General features: G+C 37.1%; 1 protein-coding gene across 1 annotated transcript in view; it reads right to left on the reverse strand.

Annotated features, from left to right (window-relative positions):
* LOC107582541 (prickle-like protein 1) overlaps positions 1–8,796 on the reverse strand; it is a 24,577-nt gene extending 15,781 nt beyond the window's left edge. Inside the window, exon 1 of the mRNA XM_016268470.1 lies at positions 8,586–8,796. The gene's annotated coding sequence lies outside the window, so the exon portion shown is untranslated. The remainder of the gene's footprint in view (positions 1–8,585) is intronic.
* Positions 8,797–11,277: the final 2,481 nt, after the last annotated feature.

Genomic DNA, 11,277 nt, shown 5'->3' on the forward strand with positions numbered 1-11,277 from the left:
TTATTAGATTTAGGGGGCAATTACTTTTTCACGTAGGGCCAGGCAGGTTTGGACAGCTTTTTTCCCTTAATAAAATAAATAATCATTTAAAAACTGCATTTTGTATTTACTTGCATTATCTTTGTGTAATATAAAAATTAGTTTGATGATCTGAATCTTTTAAGTGTGACAAATATGCAAAAAATTTAAAAAACAGGAAGGGGGCCAACACTTTTTCACACCACTGTTTATGTATATATATATATATATATATTAAAGTTATACACTCTCAGGAAAACAAAAAGATACAAAAGTTGTCCCTGGGGCAGTACCCTTTTGAGTTTTTAACTATAAAATAATTGAATAGGAAAACAAATTGTATATCAATATTCATGAAAATGTTTCAATGTATTTGTACAGTTCACAATTGTGGTAATTCAATGGTTTTATTTAAATATGCATAAAGAATACAACATGATATGCATGCTATAAATAATAATAATAATAAATGATGATATTATTATTATTACTTTATATTATATACAAAAAATATATTATTTTTTTTATTACTTTTAAGCACAACAAATATAATAGTAATGTGCTGGAAATGGCACAAGCTGAAATCAAACAAAAGAGTCAAGGCACACATACAGTGTCCACCAGGCCATTTGTCTGATAGCAAGCAATTTTTAATGTTTAAATGTAAATGTTGTACATGTGTGTAATTACAGGTGGACTGAAAAATTTCTTGAGGGCCTCATGTAGAAAGCTGAAGACCACCCAGCCCAACAACAACCCTCCTCAAACTCCACTGGGCTTCCACTGAGAGCAATGGGCCCTTACCTCTACATTTCCTAATTAAAATAATTTGCCTCATACCAAACGAATACCAAACATCTGCTCCTAATGCTGCTGACTGTGATTATTAAGGAGATTTTACTCCCAGGTCGACACACAGAGGAAGCGCAACAGACAGGAATAACAAGGAGAGGTACAAATCCGTGCGATTTGTTTTTATTAGCGAGGATACACTGCAACATGTTGAAGCAATGAGCCTGATATGTTTTGGTAGTTCATTAGTTAGTTTTTCCTGGCTCCAGATCCTGGCATGCAGTTTAACCAGGTGCCGATGAAGAGATCATTGTTGATGTAGTTGACGAACCTCACTGTCTAATGTCAGTTTACACTCATGTGGCTGTAACAAAAAGAGCAAAGCATGGCTAGAGGTGTGTTTGGTCGATAGGAAAGCTCTAAGTAAAGAACTTTTGTTAATGAGTTTTAAATGATTAGTTTAGTCACTCAATCTGTGTATAGTACAGGAATGGATGTAAAACACAGACACCTTTCACATGAGCAATTGTGTTGCTGTGTTACAAAATGTTACATAAATAATTACGCTCAGCTATAGTACTGCTTTACTGTTAAAAGGACCAATCATATTTTTAATAGCAGAATGGAAGTCTTGCCTCATTGATAAAGAAGCCAGTCACCTTTTTCAAAGAGGTGCCGTCTGTTTGTTTACTTTTAAATGTGTGTTAGCTTGACTAGCCTGAAAAATGCCATTTTTATTTGCAGGTTTTGTGCTAAAGACGTGCAATTTATGATACTGATGTTAATGTCTCATTTAAAATATGTTATTGTAATGTAAAATTGACAAATATTTCAGTCTTTACCTACAGAGCTGTACTTGCATGACTGGAAATAGCTGCTCTGGGGAGTTTCCAAGATGGCTGCCGAGTGAACTGACTTGCCTTGCAAGGGACTTTGACTTACTCTAGTCAAGATGCGTGTTGTTTTTATACATGGAAATTTGTTACCTACCAACGTTTTAAAGTCAGCATGAAATGGAAATTCATATTATCTCCTTTTAAATGCAAGTTATTGATCATATTCTAAACAATTCATCCATGTATATTTTTTGAATTTTCTTTGACCTCATAATTGTTATTCAAAATATCACAACTCAATCTTCTGGCGAAGTGACAGACTTCTCTGTGGTGACGTATGCCAGACTTCTCTGATCTTTTTATCCGCTAAAACCCCGCTCCTTTCTCACAAGCAAATGCAAGCTCACATTCAGATCTGTCCTACCAAAAACCAATGGATTGAACCAACATTTTTTAGTTTTTGGATAAGCTGTTTTACTCTGATATATATCACAAAATGAAAAAAAAAAAGATCTGTCACAGCTTCCATTCCATTGCGACTTTAAATGTCAAATGGCATTTGTGGTCCTAAAATCCAAAATGAAACCAAGAATGTCCAATTATTTTCAAATGCTTAAGTTAGCATACCTATTTTTGGTCAAATGGTCAAGTGTTAGTAAGTGATCTGGAGACACAGCAGAGGTCACCTACACACCGTTCAGAGTGCCATACACAGACTTCAGTCATTCTGATGATAAATTGTGCAACTGTGAATGTTATCTTGCATCATCCCCATTTGGAGGGTAATTACCCCTCTCTCAGCAATGCAAGCCAGAAAACCGGGGTGGGTGGGGAGTATGCAACAGTAATGACACTAGACCCCCTGGGCAGGTTGATTGTTTGGGCTTAAAACACACATAGGGTGTTATACAATCCAGCCTGTTTCACATAATTCATAAGCTGGTAACATGACGAGCCTGGTGCTAATCACCAACCCTACTTTTTGACAAACAAGACTGTACTTTACTTTCACTGCGAGGCTATTTATACCTGTTAGGATAGTGCTGCTTTGGGGTGGCGGTGATGATATGTAATTCAACACCATGGGATGATATAGTAAGCCTCACATAATGCCTGTCTGTGTCAGGGGCCCCTCTGACAAAATAATGCTATTCTGTTCCTTAGACCTGGGCTAAAGCTTTACTTCCTCTGTAGCTTAATCTTTTTGTGGGCATGTGGTTATTGTAAAGTGATACTGCACATCTTTGGTGCTGCAAAGACACTGATATCATAATTTGTAATTTTTTTTTGTCTGTATATTGTCATCTTATTCATGATACGTAGTGAGATGTGTTTAAATGAATCTGTTTATCTTCTGCAGATACTCAAGTGAGAAAGAACTAGACAATTTGGCTCATTAGACATGGAAGAATTTGGTAATGGGAATGTAACGTATAATCATCTTCATCAAGTCTCTCTGAGGAGCAACAAGTGTTATTGAAACGTAAAGCCCTTTGTCCCTGAACAGGGGCCTTTTGAGAGATTCTGGGTTTCTAAAGTAAATTGCATGCATGCACATATAGATATATAATACAGTGTGAATTTTAGCAGCTTCATGGCATGAAAACCATAGAAGCAGAAAAGATGAGACTCCAAAACAAGCCTTTGCATGTTGCATTTCACAGCTGAATGCGTTTAGATAATGAATCTCGTCCTGACGTTTTTTTTTCTTTTTCCTAGCAAATATTCATATTAACACACAGGATGATTCTTTACAACATGTTACTAATGCTAGCTATTAAAACCCCATACCTTTACAAGCCAAACAAGCATACAATAAAATCTTTGTTTGGTTGCAGTGTGCTGGAAAGCCCCAAGCATTCATTAGTAAGCCACAGAAAATTTATAAGCACGTCTTCCATCCCATGCTATGCGGAAGAAGCCATTACAGTATCTTAAAGGTGAAATGTTTTTTGATGTTAAAATACTTAATATGCAAGTCCAACTATTATAAAATTGTTTGTACAGGGTTCTCATACCCTTTGACCAATGAAATTACATGATTTTTCCAATTGTTCGTAATTCCTTCCAATAATTGGATTTTTTAAAAATACATTTTGTGCTCACAAAGAACTACTTTGAGCAAACTAAACATTTTGGAGCTGGGCATACCTAGAAAAATGTCCTATATGTGACATGCCATATTTATACTATTATGCATTTCTCATTATAGTTACTGTATTAAAACAATGTTTCACCCAAAAAAAATCAATATTTGAATATCCATTTGAATTTTTTTTGCACCTGGTTTGACATCCAAATTTTTGTGATCCAATTTGAATATGCGCAAACTTAATTTGCTCAGATTAGAGAGCTTATATTCATTGAATAACGACTTCAATTTTGATCTTTTCCAAAGAAATCTATTGTATAGTGCTAGAAGCCCTAGAATATATAGTGCATGATTTTTCGGACTACTTTTTCTTGAACAGTTCTCTTATTTTTAGGCATCATATTAGCACCATGGCTTAATGTGTTTGAGCACATGCAATAACCACTAGGCCACGGCTCTGATAGAATATTTGAGACTCAAATGGCTGGTGTGCATGTGAATGAGAGAGAAACAAAGATTCATGAGTACAAAGATTCATGAGTACATGTACTTTAATAAGGATATCCTGATTGAATTTGTGACTTGGATCAACGAGTTGAACAGCATTGGCTTTTTAAGGCCTGGGAATGTGACAACATTCACATGAGAGTAATCAGAGGAGGAAGCGGGAAATCCATTTGCGCACAAGCCAAGAAATCTGTATCTGAAATATCACACCTGCTCTTATAAAACAGTTACAGTTGTAATGTAAATGTATATTTTATCTCAATGCCAATCAGTTGCCATGTCAGCGGAAGCACTGATCTCTGCTCCTTCTCAATCCAAACAGCCGTAATTCAAGCAGCATGCCACCTTTCAGCTGTCAGGAGGAGTGTATGATCACCTCCACAGCAGCTGAGATGCCCTTATCTCCATGCTGTCGGAAGCGGCCGGCTGCTGGACGTCTGCTGCACGTTTACCTTGTCTCATCCTCACACTCTGATTAAAAGGCAGCTGCCGGCAGTCGTCTGTCTGACGGAGCCAAATCATTACCTGCCTTTAATCTCCTGCTCTGATACTGCCTGTTGTGGGTAATTACTACAGTGCCAAATCAACTTGTTCTCACTTGCATTTACAAAAAACTAAACAAGAAAGAAAAAAAAATCAAATAAATTGCTCTGATCCCTTGGCTTTGCAAAAGATTGACTCGTTTTTACCTCATACTCATAACCCAATTTTTCTCTTCTCCTTTGTTCTTTCAACTCAGATGGAGGAATATGATGTGTTTTAATATTGACCCGCTGTTCCACAACATGTCCGTGGATATGATTTGGTTTTGTGAGCGAGCCAAGGCCAGACATTTGTGTTTCATTTTTCAGGCACAGAGTAATTAGAAACAACTCAAGCATCTCCCACATCGAGCCAGGCAAGCGCATTGACCTACAAGCTGTCAGTCATGGCAGCTTATTTCCATTTTCTCAGTTTTTCTGTGCTCACATTGAACCGACTTTCCTTAGCTTTCAATAGGACTTTGTGTTGCTTGTTACTATTGTTCAAAAGTTTTGGGTCAGTAAGCTTTTTTTTATGTTTCTGAGAGAAATCTTTTAAGACTGCATGTGATTAATATCTTTTTTTTTTAAATTTAATTTATTCTTGTGATTGAAAAGCTGAATTTTCAGCAGCCAGTTCTCCAGTCACATGAAATCATTTGAAAATGCTAATTTTTTACTGAAACATTTCTTATTATAATCAAAGTTGAAAACAGTTGTACTGCTTACTATTTCTGTTGAAACCGCAATTCTTTCCCCCCCAAGATTCTTGGATAAATAGAAAGTTCAAAAGAACAGCATTTATTTGAAATATAAATCTTTTGTAACATTATAAAATTCTTTACTGTCAATTTTGACCAATTTAGTGTGTCCTTGCTAAATAAAAGTATTAATTTATCTCAAAAAGAAGGCCAAACTTTTCAGTGGAACCATAAATATATAAGAAAACGTCATTATGAGCCAAGGTGCAAATATGGCTGCTACCTTTTACCATCATGATTAAACTGGCACTAAAGACTACAATGGCATCATGAACGTCAAACAGCTACTAGCATTGACTTGCATTGCTTTAGACTATTTAGCTTCGCTGATGTTGTTCTTGTTGCTATCTGAGAAAATATTAGTTGCCCAAGAAGAGGTTTGAAGGGGTTACTAGTTTAAATACCAGCTGGCCTGTATCCGAATCTGACTGTTTGGCTCTTTCAGCACAACTAAAGAGCAGCTTGTCTCTGACCCCCTCTCCATGCTTGGCAGCATTCACAGGCCGGGCAGATAGAAAGCTGCCAAATGTGTTTGAGGTGTGGGGTGATTTGCATAGGTGAGCACACGTCAGGGCCTCCCAGTATAAATGGGCCACTGTGACCCTCCTCCGCTCACCACTAGTAAATCAACACAGATACATATACAAGCAGTCCTCAGAGCATATCCTCTCGGCTAGGATCTGGGGTTAGAATTGCTCTTTCTGTCGTTTGCGTAGCTACTTGTTCTCACACAAATATCCCTCTGTTTCACATTCTATAGACACATTTATTTATCATATTTCCAAACACGGCTTTAGCTTAACCAACTCAAACGAAAAAAAGCTTAAACAATGCTTATTTTATTGTTTTGTTTATGTCCAAGACAGGCAAATCTGATTTCCCCATCTATAACCACAGACATTCCCATACCTACTTGTGACTTTATCTTAAAATCCTGATTTCTTTTTTGAAACCATTTCCATAATAGTCAGTTGCACAACCCAACGGCAACTACAAACACACCTAATAGATATTTAGACCAAACAAGGGGACACACTACAATCACTCTCTGGTACCGTCAGCTGAAACCGAGCTTCACATGTGGTCGTAATAGCTCATCTATTAACCGAGTCCTTACATAACAATCTCAGATCTCTGGTGCCACATGTGGAAATCTGCCACTTCCACTCAATTCACCTGAGAAGCCCCAGGGATCTAGTTAACTGGTTTGTCATTCACTCCCACACGGAGTGTCTTTTAAAATACCAGGCATTGCTTAAAGGAATAGTTCACCCAAAAATACCAATTCTGACTTTATTTACTTAGCCTTATGTTTACTTAGCATTGTCTTTTTTTCCCATGTAACACATTTCACTTTAGTCATTCATTTTCGCTGATGTGATGCTGCCTTTCTGGCCTAACACAAGCAATACAACATGAGGTTGAGTAAATTATGACATTTTTTTTTAGGTTAAATATTCCGGTGCGATTAAAATGTAATTTTTGGATAACTAGATTATGAAATTAATAAATAGTGTCCCCATGTAACACATTTCACTTTAGTCATTCATTTTCGCTGATGTGATGCTGCCTTTCTGGCCTAACACAAGCAATACAACATGAGGTTGAGTAAATTATGACATTTTATTTTTAGGTTAAATATTCCGGTGCGATTAAAATGTAATTTTTGGATAACTAGATTATGAAATTAATAAATAGTGTATTAAGTTAGTCAGTTGCTAGTTGCTGAGCAACGGACACGACGACATCCTCAGGCCAAATATTCACTAGCAGAACAACCGCTAGAGGACACCAACACCTCACTTATAGAGAACTCACTCGATTATTCTCGCTCAAAATAAGAAACAGCTGGATATTATGCGGATTAAAGTATATATACATACATATACTACTCTCACGAAAGATATAGTAAGACAATGTGCGTCATTCAGCCATTGTGCCATTCGCGTGCATACAAATTTCTCACAGAGAACCGAAAAGGTTGAGTCTCTTTTACCTTATATGGAAATAGTCCCCAACGGCTAGTATTTAAGAACTAACAGCATTATTTTCTTTTTATTATGGAAAAGGTGAGTCGTTGAGTCATGGATCGGTGATCTACATGTCAGGAGACCAAACGGCACCTGGTTGACAGGAAAGAGAGACTTTATTGCCGGTAGTGCCCTGAGTGGCAAGGAACAGCTGAGTGTGTGTGCACACATCTGGAGACCCGCAGAGCTTCACACCAGACATCCATATGCTGTAACACACCGTGCGTCTAAAGTTGGTAGGTAAAGTGCGGTGTTTCTATACATCGAGTTCTTTTTCACATAAATGCAGTTACATCCTGAATCATTTGTGTTCATTCAGTCAGTTGTTTCATCAGTCAAGTTATTCAGTTCAATACATTAAAATGTCATGCATACTCAAATATTTTCAGTGCTTTGGATTTCTGAACTTCGAATTGCGGAAAGTAAAATGTTTAGGCGGTTTAACCGGAGACTTGCAATGTCTATCAGAATTTTCTTTTATTATTATTATTATTATTATTATTAGTCATTTTGTCTGGCAAACCAAAGTCATTATGGTGTAACCAACATGCAGAAAACACATTTGTTTACTTGTGAAAAGAAAAACATAAAACAGGGGGGACCACTTTAGATCCCCCATAATTGTTATTTTAAAAAGATCTGATATTTTGACACCACGTATTTTCGTACTTTTTTCCTTCATGGTTAGACCTCTTAAATTTGGGGGTCATCAAATAATTTAGTTATAAACGCTTTCAAAACAATATGGATACAACGATTGCATTTTTAAGAATGTTTTTTTAATCTCATTTTATAATCTCTTTTTATTTGTCATTGACCTACACGCGCATAGAAAGTTCAAGCCCTTTCTTTGCTTTCCATTATGGTAGGCTACCTTTAATTCATGCCTACGCAGCTGAAAAAGATTGTTTCTGATTTCCCCGTGTTTTGCGCATCACAATACTAGAAATCGACATTTTATGAGCCTGTATCAATTAAAACAAATCCGCGTATTTTAAGGACATACAGAAATGCACAAACATACTTACGGGGACGATATGAGTTGATTTATTTCCGTTGCTAATAGAGAATATTCACAAATCGTGTCATTTGCTCGAGTCCAGATGACAGAAGGTAAACCAGCGGTCTTTGTAGAGGACGTGGAGCTCTTCAGTATCCAAATAGCGCGAACCAATGGGTCAGCATAGCGGAGACGCAGAAAGCGAGTCTGAATCCCAGCTGCGATGAGTAAACATGCAGTCTGCAGTCAGTTAAAGAGCCTGTGTGTTCAGTGCGCTGAAATGACATGAGCGATACTCTCCGCTGATTGGCTCAGACGCGCGGCCCCCACCAGTCCCTCCACACACTCACATTCTTGCTTCTGCTCTCTCACTTTCCGAGCGGTCCAAAGTAAATTAAACATCATCGGACGAATGAATGCGCAAAAGCACACATTGATTGGTGCGATATTGTGATTAAATCACAATTTTAACCCATTCACACTCGAATTATGTTCTGAGGACAAATGGCCATGCTTTATTTCTACTGTAAATGCAGCCATAATTGATCATCACTAAAAATCAGATCATAACCATGTTTTATTAGTTATTTCTAATGTCCATTACACTTTTTTGAACAGTAGCAATGTCTGATGAGCTGGAATTCTCTGTGGAAATTGTTCAGTTTAGAATTATGAAATAAAAACTCATAAGTTGCAAGATATATATAGACTTGCAATTCTGAGAAAAAAGTCAGAATTGCTATATATAAACTAAAATGTGAGATATGAACTCGTAATTCTGAGAAAAACTCATAAATACAGAATTCTGACTTTTTTCTTGCAATTCCGAGTTCTGATCTCACAACATAAGTATATATCTCGAGTTAACATCTTGCAGTTCTCAGGTTATATATTCTTTCTGCAAAAGAATTGCAAGGGGAAAAGTCAACAATTGTGAGATATGAACTCGGATATGAGATATAAACTCATAATTGTGAGAAAGTCAAAATTATAAACTCGGTAATATAAACATAATTTAACATTTTTTCTAGCAATTCTGAAAAGAAATATTTAACCCATGGCGGAAACAAGCTTTAATAGTACTGTTATTCCATATTGTTAAAAATAAAATATAAAAGAAGTCCTGCACACTTACATACTAATGCACATTTCCTTACTTAATGAGAAAGCAATCATTTAAAAACATTTTATTCTAGCATTTTTAGAAAAAAAATGGGACAGAAAACACAGTGCAGCAACTTCATAGGCCTAAACTGGATCCCAAAACTGCAATAATGGTCCACAAACAAAATGTACGCGTAGCTCTCTAATGTCATGCACACTTGACTTGTGTATATTTAAATATGAAGTGTCAACACGCACTACACCAGACCTGACGTCAATGACAAGGCATGCGCGAACCAATACCACTTTATGTTATTGACATCAAACCTGATGCAACAAGTCTTGACGCATCATATTTTCAGGGCAAAGAGCACCCCAGTTGTCTTGCACTGTGAAAGTCTGGCAAGACAAGGGAGGCAGGGAGATTTACTGCACTCTTGAGGCTCCCCGAAGTGAAGTGGCTTGCTTAAGGGCACTTACACTCCCTCTTTGCCATGTTTGATTGAATATTTAAAATTAGAGGCAGAACTTCGACTCATATCAGTCAAATAGCTATTGCATATCCAGACTTCCCATCCTATAGATGACTCAAAGTAAAATTATTTACTCAAAGTGCAATGCATTAACTGGAATGTTGACAGGTTAATGCTACCCAGTTGAGATTCTTCAACCGACAGTCTCATCTGTCCTGTCCGTCAGTACCTTATTACTGTGTGAGTTTGTGCTGAGACGTTCACTTTACAGCTTTAGAGTACAATAACATCACTTTTCTGACACCTTGACAGAACCGGCTCCGCAGCTCTCGACAGCAGACGGTCTGGGCTCCTGACCTAATTCACAGGGCTGCCCCTAACGCACGTACACAATGACAAAATGTTTCTACCATACATTTTAATCTCAGGGGCTTATCCCCCTATTCATCTTAAGTCTGCACACACACTGACACACATACATACACACACCTACCACAATTGGAAACGTAAAGTCAGCTTGTAGATCGTTTTCTCTCCCTATCTCTCATTCCTCTCTCCACCTTCTCTTCTCAGACAAGGACCCCTAACAGCGCTTTAGGCCTTTATGTATCCCACAGACAACTGAAACACTAACCCTATTTACAGTGGGGCATTAAAGGTAAGACTATACACATGCTGGGAGTGAAGGGAAGTGCAGATTAACTCAGCAGAGCACACATCTGACTGAGAAAGAGGGGTCAGTCTATCCAGCTGCCATTTTGGGCTTCATGAAAGCAGATGTTTGTGGCTCAGTGATGTATAAGATTTACCATGATAGAAGAAAGTATAGTTTAAAATATGTGTCAAGATATTAGAAATGTTCTTTTTTTTATTCATCTTGATTATCATCTGTATAAAATCAGCTTTTATACACTTTAAGAAAAGGGGGCATATTTTTCATACATGTGTCTGAATGGTTCCATAAAGAACCTTTAACATATGAAGAACCTTTCTGTTTCTCAAAAGGTTCTTTGTGGTGAAAGAAGGTTCTTCAGGTTATAAAAAAGTAAGAAAGAGATGGTTTTTTTAAAGAACCTTTGACTGAATGGTTCTTTGTGGAACCAAAAATGGTTCTTCTATGGCATCACTGTGAAGAACCTTTTG

This window comes from Sinocyclocheilus grahami, unplaced genomic scaffold (assembly GCF_001515645.1).
Source record: "Sinocyclocheilus grahami isolate Dianchi unplaced genomic scaffold, SAMN03320097.WGS_v1.1 scaffold1.1, whole genome shotgun sequence".
NCBI classification, from domain to species: domain Eukaryota; kingdom Metazoa; phylum Chordata; class Actinopteri; order Cypriniformes; family Cyprinidae; genus Sinocyclocheilus; species Sinocyclocheilus grahami.